This window comes from Equus quagga, chromosome 1 (assembly GCF_021613505.1).
Source record: "Equus quagga isolate Etosha38 chromosome 1, UCLA_HA_Equagga_1.0, whole genome shotgun sequence".
NCBI lineage: Eukaryota > Metazoa > Chordata > Mammalia > Perissodactyla > Equidae > Equus > Equus quagga.
Window position 1 is genome coordinate 28,881,568 of NC_060267.1, and position 9,169 is coordinate 28,890,736.

Sequence of the window (9,169 nt, forward strand, 5' to 3'; positions counted from 1 at the left end):
GCTCCGCTGCGGCGGCCCAGGGTTGGGATCCTGGGCGCGGACATGGCACCGCTCGTCAGGCCACGTTGAGGCAGCGTCCCACATCCCACAACTAGAAGGACATGCAACTAAGATATACAACCGTGTACGGGGGGGTTTGGGGAGATAAAGCAGAAAAAAAAAAGAAAAAGAAAAGAAACAAAGAACATACAATGGGGAAAGGATATTCTCTTTAAAAAACGATGATGGGAAAACTGGATATCCACATGCAAAAGAATGAAACTGGACCCCTATCTTACACCATACGCAAAAGTCAATTCAAATGGATTAAAGACTTGAATGTAAGACCTGAAACCATAAAACTCCTACAAGAAAATCGGGTAAGCTCATTGATGTTGGTCTTGGAGATGATTTTTTGGATTTAACAACAAAAGCAAAGGCAACAAAAGCAAAAATTAAAAAGTGGGACTACATCAAACTAAAAAGCTTCTGCACAGCAAAGGAAACCATCAACAAGAAGAAAAGGCAAGCTACTGGATGGCAGAAAATATTTGCAAACCACATTTCTGAAAAGAGGTTGATATCCAAAATATACAAAAATCTCATACAACTCATACAACAGCAAAAATCCAAAAAGCCCAATTAAAAAATGGGCAAAGTACCTAAATAGACATTTTTCCAAAGATATACAAATAGCCAACAGGTACATGAAAAGGTGCTTAATGTCACTAATCATCAGAAAATGCAAATCAAAACCACAGTGGGATACACTTCATACCTGTTTGGATGGTTATCAAAAAGACAAGAGATAACAACCGCTGGCAAGGATGTGGAGAAAAAGGAACGCTTGTGCACTGTTGGTAGGAATGTAAACTGGTACAGCCACTATGGAAAACAGTATGGATGTTCCTCAGGAAATTTAAAATAGAACTCCCATGTGATCTAGCAATCCCACTTTGGGTATACATTCAAAGGAAAAAATCATTATCTCAAAGAGATAGGTGTACTCCCATGTTCATAGCAGCATTATTTACAACAGCCAAGGTGTGGAAACAACCTAAGTGTCTGTCAACAGATGAATGGATAAAGAAGATGTAGCATATATATACAATGGAATATTATTCAGCCTTACAAAAAAAGACAGAAATTCTGCCATTTGCAACAATATGGATGAAACTGGAGGGCATTATGCTAAGTGAAATGAGTCAGACAGAGAAAGACAAATACCACATGCTATCACTATGTGTGGAATCTAAAAAGGAAAATCAAACTCATAGAAATAGAGTAGAAAAGTAGTTGCCATGGGCTGGGGGTGGGGGAAATAGGAAGAGGTTGGTGAAAGGGTAACTCTCAGTTATGAGATGAATAAGGTCTGAGGATCTCATGTGTAACGTGGTGACTATAGCGGAGAACACTGGATTGTATAATTGAAATTTACTAAGAGAGTAGAACTCTAATGTTCTCACCAAAAAAAAGATGGCCTCCATCTCACATCTGCCTCCATACCTCTCATGAGTATATCTGTTTGGAGGAATCCAACTTACATTTAGAGCCCTAGCTGCAAGAGATTAAGGGAAATATAGCTTTTATCTTTCCAGCCCCTGCAGCAAGAAAGGCACATAGAAGGAGTTAGGAAGAAATGTCAATCCAGCATAACTAGCAGAAATGGCGTCAGACTAAGACAGCCTAGTGGGTTCACGTCACAGCAAGCCTGAGCTTGTCAGCACCACCATCAGACTGTAAGCTCCTGCTAAATGATGTCATCTGTCTTCCTGTTAGTTAAACCCTCATAACCTAATATAGGTCCAATACATAGCTCTTGAATGAAAAACTATTTAAAGATCTTCTACAGAGTGGCTAAGAAGATGTTCTTCATTGTCAGAAAGATCTTGATTCAAGTACCGATGTCTCCTCATCTGTGAGTGAGAGAAGCTATAGCTTAGCACACAGCATTCAATAATGTTTGTTGTTATTATTGGTACCATCATTATTACTACTCCTGCCCCTTGTATCTAACTCTACATCAGGGATCAACTTGCCAGTTATAAGCATGGACATATTCTGAGTCAGAAGGCTGCAACTCCCTCTCTTCTCTGGACGGTGGCTGGGTGGGCATTATATCTTATATTCTGTGCTTCCAAGGATGCCCAACCCCTCGTGTGAGTAGTATCATTGATTGATTTGTATAGATATATGCTTTAGATCTTATACTGTCTTCAGTGTTAAAAGATTAATTCCTGCTGCCTTAGAAGCCAGTCAGTAACTTCAAACACCAAAACATTTTATTTTACTTTATTTTTAGATTTTTTTTCCCTCTTTCTCCCCTAAGCCCCCCAGTACATAGCTGTGCCCTCCTAGTTGTGGGTCCTTCCAGTTGTGGCATGTGGGACGCCACCTCAGCATGGCCCAATGAGCGGTGCCACGTCCACGCCCAGGATTCGAACCAGTGAAACCCTGGGCCGCTGAAGCAGAGTGTGTGAACCCAACCACTGGGCCATGGGGCCGGCCCTACCAAAATATTTTAGATGAGGAAAATATGACTCTAAACTGCAGTTCTTTAATTACTGGTGAGCTTGAGCATTTTCTAAAATGTTTCATTGGCCATTGGGCTTCATGTGAATGTGTGTGTGTGATTTGCTTATTCATTTACCTATTGGAGTATTAGGCTTCTTCTCATTAATTTCTAAGCACTCTTTACATATTTGAGATATATTTGATAAGTTAGTTATTTCTTGTACACATTATAAATATTTTTGTTTTTATCATTCTATTTTTTTACAAACAGAAATTCTTAATCTCTTCATATAGGGTCCCACTTTTATTTTATTTTAGAGAACTATTTCCCACTTCAATATGAAATATGTATACTTTTGTTTCTGATTTTACTAATATTTTATAAGCACAATTTTAATGGATACAAAATATACCAGTAGGGGTTAATCATAACATATTTAATTAGTCCTCTATCTTTGGATAGTTAGGTTTTTTCCAACAGTTTGCTATTTAAAACAATAAAGTGATATGCATCCTTGTGCCTCTCTTTTCCCATATTTCATAAGACCAAGACCGAGATATATAAACATTTCACTATTCTTTATACATGTCGCCATTTCAGTATTTTCTTACTAATTTCAGTGTCCCAGCTCTGTATGCCCATTCATCCTACCATTTTGACTATTAAAAACTCATATTACAGGCCAGGCCTGATGGCCTAGTGATTAAAGTTCTGTGTTCTCCACTTTGGCAGCCCAGGTTCACTTTCCAGTGGTGGAACCACACCACTCATTCGTCAGTTGCCATGCTGTGATGGCACCTCACATAGACGAACTAGAATGACTTACTACTGGGATATACAACTACGCACTGGGGCTTTGAGGAGAAAGAAAACAAACCTCACATTGCTAAGGAGAATCCATTCATATCTAAGAATCCTCCACAAAACATATTAAAACTCTTAACTCATAAAAATGTTTTGATTAACTGGTTTTCCAGGGTAGGAACTTGAGATAGAATGACCACATAATTTATTGTCAAAATAGGATACTTTTGGGGCCAGCCCAGTGGCATAGCGGTTAAGTTCGCACGCTCTGCTTTGGTGGCCCAGAGTTCACAGGTTCAGATCCTGGGCACAGATCTACACACCACTCATCAGGCCATGCTGTGGCGGCATCCCATATACAAAGTAGAGGAAGACTGGCATGGATGTTGGCTCAGGGACCATATTCCTCCAGCAAGAAAGGAAGATTGGCAATAGATGTTAGCTCAGGACCAATCTTCCTCACACACAGAACAAAAAACAAAAAAACAGGTCACTTTTGAGAGAAAAAGGGGTCATATTAAGAATTAGGTTGACAGGGGCCAGCCCCGTGGCTGAGTGGTTAAGTTCGCGAACTCCGCTGCAGCTGCCCAGGGTTTCACTGGTTGGGATCCTGGGCATGGACATGGCGCCACTCATCAGGCCATGCTGAGGTGGCATCCCACATGCCACAACTAGAAGGACCCACAACTGAGAATATACATCTAGGTACCAGGGGGTTTTGGGGAGAAAAAGGAAAAAAAAAAAATCTTAAAAAAAAAAAGAATTAGGCTGAGACAAGAGGCATTTACACCAGAGCTCGTGGTCACCTAGTTACAGGGTGCATTCTCGAATATGGAGTGTCAAATAATATGAGCAGTCCACGGGGAAGATGTCTCATTGGTGATGTGTGCTATGTGTTGGGTCACAATCTGACACCAACAAAGGTATCCCTGATTCCTGCTCCCCTAAACCTTCCTTAAACTCCACCCTTGGAGAAGAGTTTTGTGAGACAGATAATCAGAAGAGGGGCACAGGTAACTAAGATTTCCTCTGGCTTCAGGGAAAATAGCTATGAGCATACAGAGGAGTCATTCTCATTCGCTTTCTCTGCTAATGAGACCCTTCCAGTTTGGTCTCCCACCCCTGGGCAGCTGTGAATGGGATCACTGGGGACCAAAACTGCTTGGATCTGAGCACAGCTGCTTGGGTCTTGATTGAACATTTCTGCAAATATGATCCATGTTTCATTGGTTATCACCTTCTAAATCTTCATTTTTCAAAACTTGTCATAAAACAGTTTGGCTCTACATACAGCTGTGTAGACATTGACATAAACTGGCTTCTACTACTTAATCAAACCAATAGAGGAGGAGATAGATGAACACACTTTTATCCTCCTCTCTCGTGAGGCAGCTTAAATAATGAAGATAAAGTTAAGAAACAATAAATGTGACCTTTGCCTAACGTGATAGCAAACAGGCATCTCAGAATTTTAGAGCTGGATGGGATTTTAGAGATAACCTAATCTAGCCCTTTCATCTGTAAAATGAGGACACCAGGACCTAGAGTGTTAAGTGACTTATCTAAGGAGTACGGCTCATGGAGGTGGAGCAGAGACAGCCACCTAGCTCTATGACCCCTAGGCCAGTGGTCTTTGTAGCACAACTCAGAACCACATTTTGTTGTTGTTATGATGATGAAGGAAGTAATGTTTGACTTTTCTGTTTGGGGGCAAGTAAATACAAGGTATTTATTCCCATTACAATGTTATAGAAGAGTAGTTAGAGAGATGTTTCCAGACATGCTTGTCATTAGATAATTGACCATACAGTGCTTACAACAGAAGCTCATAAAGCCTAAAGACACTGAAAAGAAAAACACAAAAATAGATTGAATCAAAATGGAAACGCTCTACAAAACATAGACTGATTGCCTATTGTTTCACCTTTTCTCCAATGGAGATGTGAATTTAGTTGGCCTTGATGGAAGGACAATGATGAGTTGATTGATTTGCTTGTACACTATGTCAGAGAGACTAGAAAATTACTAAGGTAACATGAGAAATAGGAAAATTCTGAAATTACTTTGTCTGAAGACATTATCCTTTTGAACCAAGCTTTTCAAAATACAATCACAACTGGTGTCTCCAAGACTCTGTTTCTAGGAGACAGCCTGATTTTCTTGTCACGTTAGCAAACAGACAAGCAGCTCCCGTGGCTTGCCCATCACCCCTGAAGCATGATCCTGGAAAAGAGCCTGTGAAACAAAATGTTGGTGTGGACTGCACCAGTCACCACAAAACTCAGAGCAGAAAGGGAGGGTGTTGGGGATGGAGTTATTTGAGGACAGAATTCAGTGCAGCAGTTGTAAAGAACAGCACCATTGCAGAGCGAAAGGGGAAGACTTGTTTGAATTCTGTGGCCAGGATCTTTTAACTCTATGCCTCTATCATGACTCTTCCACAAGGGGTATCTTTCCCTTGTCATATTCTCCACAATGTTTCTCTCCCACAACCCCATCCTAACCCGCATGATCCCGAACAATTGCCTTGAAGTCATTCCCTCTCCTTGCTCCAAGGCACAGGGGTAGAAAAGGACCGTGGGTTGGAAAGAGGAAATTGGTGAAGAATAGGACCACTCACAGAAATATAACTTCACAAAACAATTTCATCTCCATGAGACATGGGTCTTTCTTCGTTTCATGAATGTGTCTAAGTCACTAGAACAGTGACTCAATCATCTAATACTTTTAATAAATACTTGTTAAATTAATGAACAAACTTCTGAGTCCTTAACTTACCATAATGGTGACAGATTGCTTCTCCATCATTATTTGGTTCCTTTCCAGGGTTTCACCAAAATTTGATCATCTAACACAATGCCCAGGAAATAATCATCTCTAATCTATTCTGGTCAAGCTAACCATGCTTGTTGGCCAAAACCGCAGTGTTCTCTGAGGCCTGCAGGTGGCACTCAGGCACTATCCTGCCTGAAAGGGAGCAGAGAAACCTTTGGTAGGCCAGGAACCCACGCCTGAAGTGCAAGAGGAGATATTTGTAGGTTTCTTTTTTTTTTTTTCCATCTTTCATGTTCCCCTTTCCATTCTATCCATTTAAGCTAGTAGTAAGTTGTGTGTGTCAGAACTTCCTGCCTGGGGGAGGTCAGGGAGGAATGCAGAGTAAATCTGGAACTTTTTGTGCTTTTTTTCCCCTAAAAGTCAAAAACCTAGAGATAGAATAAAATTTGAGGAAATAAACATGGAGAAGCGGAAGGGAAAGAAATGGGATTCTCCTTATTAAAGAGAGCCTGGGCCGTCGGCTTGTTTGCAAGAGGAGCTGTGCATGGCTCCCTGGCCTCAAAGGGACACTGTGGTAGGCAGCCCACATACAAAGTAGAGGAAGATGGGCATGGATGTTAGCTCAGGGCCAGTCTTCCTCAGCAAAAAAAAAAAAAGAGGAGGATTGGCAGCAGATGTTAGCTCAAGGCTATTCTTCCTCAAAAAAAAAAAAAAAAGTCCTACCTTCTTCTTTTGCTCCTGTCTTTTGAACAAAGCCTCATTTCTCCTATTATACCAAGACAAATTATAAAAGGAAAATAATTGTTGCTGTCCTTGAGCCACTGTCACATCTCAGGCAGCATCTGCTCCCATACTACCTTCTGTACCAGACTTCACTACCTGCTCATGAAATACAACTCAGCTTAGGAAGAGACCAAGCAGAACTCAAATCTATGTTTAAAGACCTTATAATAAATTCTAATCTCAGATAGAAATTTTCTGCTTTTTCATTATCCACAAAAGTTCTTCTCCATTTAACACAGGCCATCAAGTAATGCTGAAACAAGTACATATTTTTGTAAGGAGAAATATGATTTCCCAAAGTGACTAAGAAATTAAACCACAATGTGAAGTCATACTTTCTGGTATAAAATTACTAACATACCTGTAAAAGCCACAGTCACCTGTCATATTAACCAGCAACCTCAAGAATGAAAATATCTCTTTAAAAATGTCCAAATCTTCCTGTGTGCTAGACATTAAATAGAAAGTACCATTTGCTCTGAGTTCAGGAGAATTTCCTGCTACACATACTGAAATATGTCCCCGATCAAAGTGGTGTGAAATCAGACTGCAGATAAACAGATTATGATTGCAAATTTTAAGATGTTTTGAATAGCAACATGAAAGTTAAAACACGCCCTGCTTATTTTCTTCAGCATTTGGGATTACGTTACATAGACTAGTGAATGAGGATCTAAAAATTCTATTGAAGTTACTCTTTGGCAATGACAGAGTCACTTCACCAATAATTACACATGCAAAGAAACTAATTTTTAAAATAATATTTCAGGGGCTGGCCCAGTGTTGTAGTAGTCAAGTTTGCATGCTCTGCTTCAGCAGCCTGGGGTTCACAGGTTAGGATCCCAGGCACAGACCTACACACCGCTCATCAGGCCATGTTGTGGCAGCATCCCACACACAAAAAATAAAGGAAGACTGGCACAAATGTTAGCTCAGCAACAATCTTCCTCAAGCTAAAAGGGGAGGATTGGCAATGGATGGTAGCTTAGGGCCAACCTTCCTCACCCCCTAAAAAATAACAGCAATATTTCATTTTGTTAAATGACTTAATAATGTTAAGAAATGGTGGGGCCACCCCGGTGGCGAGTGGTTAAGTTCACGCGCTCTGCTGCAGGTGGCCCAGTGTTTAGTCAGTTTGAATCCTGGGTGCAGACATGGTACCACTCATCAAGCCACGCTGAGGCAGTGCCCCACATGCCACAGCTAGAAGGACCCACAACTAAGAATATACACTATGTACTGGGGGGCTTTGGGGAGAAAAAGGAAAAAAGTAAAATCTTAAAATTAAAAAAAAAAGAAATGGAAAGGTCCTGTAGGGAATGGTTTGGAGCATGGCCCCGATGCCTGCTTCAGGACCAAGGCACTCAGACCCCAGCTGCTGAGAGTACTGGTTTGCTGATGGCTCACAGCTGAGTCCCCTTCTGCCTCTCCCCCTCTGCCAAAGCCTTGCCCAAGGTTTTCCTCCTCCTCAGGGGTATCCCACATTTACTGACTGGTCAATAACAGGGTACAAAGGCCTGCCCCCTTGCCTCAGTTCAGGGTGACTCTGAAAGGAAACTCGAGCTCCAGGGCTCCCAACAGGATTTTCTGAGGCCTCTATTGCAAATTGTTCACAGTTCAACTTCTCCCTCTGTCCAACCCTGCTTCCATCACTGCATTACGGATGTTCCCAAGAGCATTCCAATAATCCTCCTGCACACAGATCTCCAACTCGAGTCTTCTTCCCAGGGAACTCGACTTAACACAGTTGGTACTGAAAGTGGTCCTAGAAATGAGACTCTAAAATGAGGTTTTGGCGCTGAATTCCCTGCCAGCCAGCTGCCAGTGAGAACCCTTACCACTGGGGAGTGGAGTACTGACAACACCTAGCATACTGCGGCAGTGTGATTACGAATCTGAATCCACCTATGATAAAGCTGTGTCCCACCTGCTTACCCGTAATTTAAAGTAAATAAAACATGGCGCTTTTTGCATTTATTGCATGGAATTTTTCTGTCGATATAGCTTGGACCAGACTGCCACCTCCTGGAGAAGCTGATGAATACTGGGGACTGAGGTGCTCTCATCTGCTTGGGGAGTCAATATTAAGAAATTGCGTCTCAGCACCAATTCCTAGCCCCTTGTACCCTCTGTGAACAAGTTTTTGCACAGAACCAAGACTTCAAAGAACTTGCGCATCACAATCTTTTCACCTAGAAATTTAAACAAAAGCCAACATTTGTAGAGCGCTCATTGTGTGCCAAGTGCTTTAATTCTTAATCCTCTCAATAGCCCTATGAGGTAGGAATTATTATTATAAACACATCCACGCTA